This window comes from Lissotriton helveticus, chromosome 2_1 (genome assembly GCF_964261635.1).
Source record: "Lissotriton helveticus chromosome 2_1, aLisHel1.1, whole genome shotgun sequence".
NCBI lineage: Eukaryota > Metazoa > Chordata > Amphibia > Caudata > Salamandridae > Lissotriton > Lissotriton helveticus.
This window is the reverse complement of record NC_136059.1, coordinates 1,017,530,084-1,017,535,177: the sequence shown is the minus strand read 5'-3', so window position 1 is coordinate 1,017,535,177 and position 5,094 is coordinate 1,017,530,084.

The following is a 5,094-nucleotide window of genomic DNA, read 5'->3' as shown; positions in this document are numbered from 1 at the left end:
TATGGGAATGTGGTCTACAACGGCGCCCCAGATTACCTGATTCACCGACTCCAGCAGATACAAAATCAGGCTGCTCGCCTGATTTATGTACTCCCTAAATTTCACCACACCACCCCCCTGTTGCAATCATTGCATTGGTTACCGGTGAAGGAGAGGGCTCTCTTCAAGCTGGGTTGCATGACATACCAGGCTAGATCTGGGACCGCCCCTGCCTTCCTTTGTGAGATTATATCTCCTTACCTCCCGGCCAGAGAGCTTCGTTCCTCCAACCAAGCTCTACTGACAGTCCCTTGCTTCAGGAAGAAGAGGTCAGGGGGGACGAGATTTGCGGTCCTAGCCCCTTCTTTTTGGAATTCCCTACCTTTTGCCCTCAGAGCTTCCACTTCTTATGTGGAATTCCGTAAACTCCTCAAAACCTTCCTGTTTCCCAGACCCCCAGCAGTCTAGTTCCCGCCCTTGACCCCACCGGCTTACCGCTATCTAGCGCCAGGAAACCGTTCCGGTAACAGAGCGCTTTAGAAATTCATTAAAATTCAAAATTCTGAGTTTGTTTTTTTTCTAAGGAGGTATCTAGATTTTCATCAAAATTAATTTTCCTCTCTCTTTTTTTTTTGCAAATCTACCAGGTGGTTTCCTCTTTTTTCCTCTGAACTTTTTATGTTGTCCTATTTTTCCCTTTTTTCCCTCATGCGGAGAGTCCGAAACACCCTGTTTCTCTTCATTTATCTGGGGTTTAAATATGGGGAATAACTCCTTATCTATCCTTTTTTCAGGGTCCATCAAGATTTCTATTTCTTGATCAAGCTCGAGAGCACAATTGGTTACAGCTACTTTTGATATAGGTACCGGGGTAATCCCCAGTGTAACTGCTATTTTCTTTCTATCAGTAGGATGATGATCCTCATCATGTCCAGTTCGGACTAAATCTAAATCTTGAGGGGCGCTCTCAAACTTGTTCTCTGCCATCTTGTCTTTCATTACTTGCGCATCTACTGGGAATGACTCATGGTGTAAGCTAGATTCAACCCCCTGTTTAATAGTTAATAATACCTTAAGTATTTGGGTTACAGTTTCTAGCACACAATCTGTGCCGCCAACACATTTTTCCAGTAATAGTAAAATGGAAGAAAGCAGGTGTTCTAAGGATGTCAAAGAATCAGAAATAGGTTTATCGTGCCTAATGGGATGGTTAGACTGGATATCAGTGATGTTAAAATCAGGGCTCGTGGAGATGTTTGACTGGGATATAAAACGTTGAGATTTATTAGAGGGAGTACTACTATATAGTTGAAGCCCTATGGGGGCTGGTCCTGCTGGAGTATTTGCTTGATCTAAAACCTTGCTGGAGTCATAGGTGATATATCTCTTACAGAGCTCGATATCTATATCAAGGAGAGTAAAATCATTACCACAAACAACCGCAGGAAGGGACGGTCCAGGGGAATCTTTTAGACCTTCACTAGGAGAAGAAGAGGAGTTGTGCACTAATACCTCAACTGTTTTAGAGGAGAAAGCGTGGAGTGGCACAATACTATTTAAACTTGTTTCCCCAGAAACTTGCTTTAAAAGCATCGGCGATTTCAGGGGGTCTGAGGGCCAGCATTGGGAAGATCAGCGACCTTTACTGTATTTACCAAAACAATAGAAGCATCTTGATTGCTGTGCCCTCTCATTGTAATTCTACCTTCTTTATTTTTATCATTGGTGTTTTCTGGGTTTGTGCCCCCAGTCTGGGCCTTATCCTTTCCCCTTTCCCATAGACTATATAATTGACATTTTCCCTTTAACTGCGTGACGGAGGCATCCTTATTTTGTAGGGGATTTGATTTGGTCTTAGAGCAGGTCCTGCCCACCAGTAATCGCCCAGACCTTAACTTTTTAGCCGTCATTTCAATAGACAAATCACCGGTAAAAGGTACAGAAACCAGTAACGTTAAAAAATTTAAAAATAGCAAACAATTTTTTGCTCCTAATAAATATTCCCTGACATAAGCATATGAAATAAAAATGGATTGCAAACACAACTAACTCCAGAGCAACCTTTGCTGCAGGGGGACCACAACACAAAATTATTACAAACACTAAATAAGGACTAAGGGGAGCGGCCCCAGCCCAGCCTACTCCGGTCTCGGAGGGCTTAGCCCCGTGCTTCGTCCCGCGCGCGCGGTGAAGACGTGTGTTAAATATACAAAGGTGGGCGGGGTTCGTCTGGGAAGAAGCAGCAGCTGAGCATGGAGCAAGGTGAGCTGGTCCTCGCGGTCCCGGATTCCCACAGTGAGTCCTAGTGCTCAGGGTCCCTCACACAGCGCGGGCTCCAGCCAGCACAACAAAGGAGCAGCACAAAGTAAGTCCAAAAGAATTAAGCAAACAGGCTTTCAGCAAGGAATATCGCTGCGAGTGGCTCCCGCGAAGCGGGGGCCGCGAGCAGTAATCAGCTGGTGGAGGCGGGCGGGGCTCGTCCGGGAAGAGGCAGCAGCTGAGCGTGGAGCAAGGTGAGCTGGTCCTCGCAGTCCCGGATTCCCACAGTGAGTCCTAGTGCTCAGGGTCCCTCACACAGCGCGGGCTCCAGCCAGCACACCAAAGGGGCAGCACAAAGTAAGTCCAAAAGAATTAAGCAAACAGGCTTTCAGCAAGGAATATCGCTGCGAGTGAACATTGATAACATTTTCATATTTATTTCACATATAGAGTACCAATTTGGATGTAGATTAGAATATTTTATAAAGAATTGTACATATATGAAAAAGGAAATATGATCCGGTATTTAAGATGCAGGTGGTTCTCACAAAAAACCCGTTTGCAAACATATTTCCCCACTAGACCACACTGACTTTACAGAATATGTGCTACAAATAAAATCCAAGGTTGAAATGTACGCCACAAGTGAATTTTCTCTTGGCTCACACATGACAGCATCACTTGTAGATATATTGATTCTGGGTAGATTTAAAATTCTAAATAAAAGTATGTAATTTTTCAATCAATACTTTTTATCTGGGTAGCGTACAACACACACGCTTCATGCACAAAAAATAAACATGGGCATGCGATTACATTTAGCTTGCCTAGGCTGCCCGAACACCTTGAGGAAGCGTGGTGGTGAATTGATGATCTGAGGACAGTCACAGATAGGTGACATGTGGAGTTGTTTTGCTTAGAATGCTCATTGAAATGTTTGACCTGTGTGCTGATTCTGGTGTCTGCGTGGATATATGTATGCATGTATACCTTCCCCGTTATGGAGATAGTAACAGTTCATTCTGTGTCGGTCACTGAGATTCCTGTTCTCCTGAACCATAAGAGGGTAACTAGCATTGATATAGTCAGTACCGTCCAGGATCTGTGTGTGAGACATTCATACATGACGGCTGTTAGAGGTGCACCTGTGTTGCTTGATGGGATTCAGGATTGATGCAGCCTGTGTTAAATGTGGGCTGTGTATGAAGGGACCTTATTTTGTTACTGCTAATGATTTGATTAAATCTGGCGTTTTGCTGGACTTGCAAAACATAAGTGAGGGAAGCTTGCACGGTTACCATATACACTGTATTGTTAGGGAATCTCATCGCTTGTGGTGGTCCCCCCACTGACTTGGTTGTGCTGGGATTGGAACTCTGTGCCCTATGTCACTGCCATCTAGTGTCACAGCCAATGTACTCTTCTCCTAAAACATAATGTGAAATAAGTTATAGTCAGTTGACGTACCTAACTTTCCAGTAATGCCAGGTCAAATAAGTATGGAAGTTAAATGTCAGACGTTGGCTGCAGTGTATAATTACACCACCCTCATGTATGACTAAAATGTATATCAACTGTTCTGTGCTGACTTGCTGCAGTTTTAAAACCACTACAGAAACATATCAGTGGCAAAAGTGTTTTGCCATGTAGAAAACCTACTTTTATACATTAGCCAAGTGACCTATAAGTGTGTGCAGTGTAGGCTCACATGGTTTTGCTCTTAATGAATACAAGAGGTAACGGCTGTGAAAGATGATCTACTCACATGGCTAATAAAGTCGCAAAATGTTTATGAACAAAAAGAAAAATATATCTGTGAGTCACAGTTTCAGTTGGCTGGGGTTCCCCCCTGAACCGTAAAACTAAGTGAGCTCTCAAAGCTAAGACAAGGTGCAAATATATAGGCCCAGATTTTCAAATGTTTAGCATCGGTTTAGTGTTACTTTTTCAATGCAGAGCCAACGCTAGACCTGTTTTGGGGTTTACAAACCAACACTAATTGGTATTAGCATTGGTTTATAAGTAAACGTAACACAAAGCTTTGCAAAACGCTGCTTTGCATTACTTTGCATCAAGCGGGTGTTACCTGGGTGGTGCGTGAGCGCTCCCATGCAACCACCCATGCCTTTTGATGCTCAACCCTATTCACTAACATTAGTGGAAATGGTTTAGCGCCAAAAATAGATGTCACTGAAAAGCAGCCATTAAACGGCAACATGTTTTATTTACTTCGGGCTTTTCCAACTTTGCATGAATGCTGCACTGCACAGCACCCATGCAAAGTAGGAACAGCTTTTCCACTTGTCTAGGCATGGTACTTTGTACAGGAAGGCTAACCTTCCTGTACAAAATCTTTGCTGGACTCAGGCACACACCCTATACTATGGCGCAGAGGTGTGTGCCTGGCGCACAGCGGCTAAAATCAGGACCGACGCTAGGAAGAGGGAAGAAGAGAGCCATATCTCTGTGAATATGGCGCTCTCTCCCAGTCACGCAGCGCAGCACATCATCTTTGCGTTGCCTGACACCTTTCAGAATCTGGGCCATAGTGTTTTATTAATAGGCTTTCAATGCAGCTCATATGACCTTGTTTAACAAAGGGGGTATTACAAAGTGCAAATGTCTGTAATCATGAGAATGGAAGTGATGGCCTTTAACTGTAAAAAGAACACGACTCTCTGGCTGAGCAAGCAAACTAATAGCTTTTCATTTTGAAGGCCAAGATGTCTAAGGGAGATTCTAAATAATAATAGACTAGCCCAGTTAACAGAAACAAAAAAATTAAACATGGCTGCGGTGGTTGTAGTCACACTAACATGCACTTTTCATTTACCCTACTAAATATGAAGAAAAGTA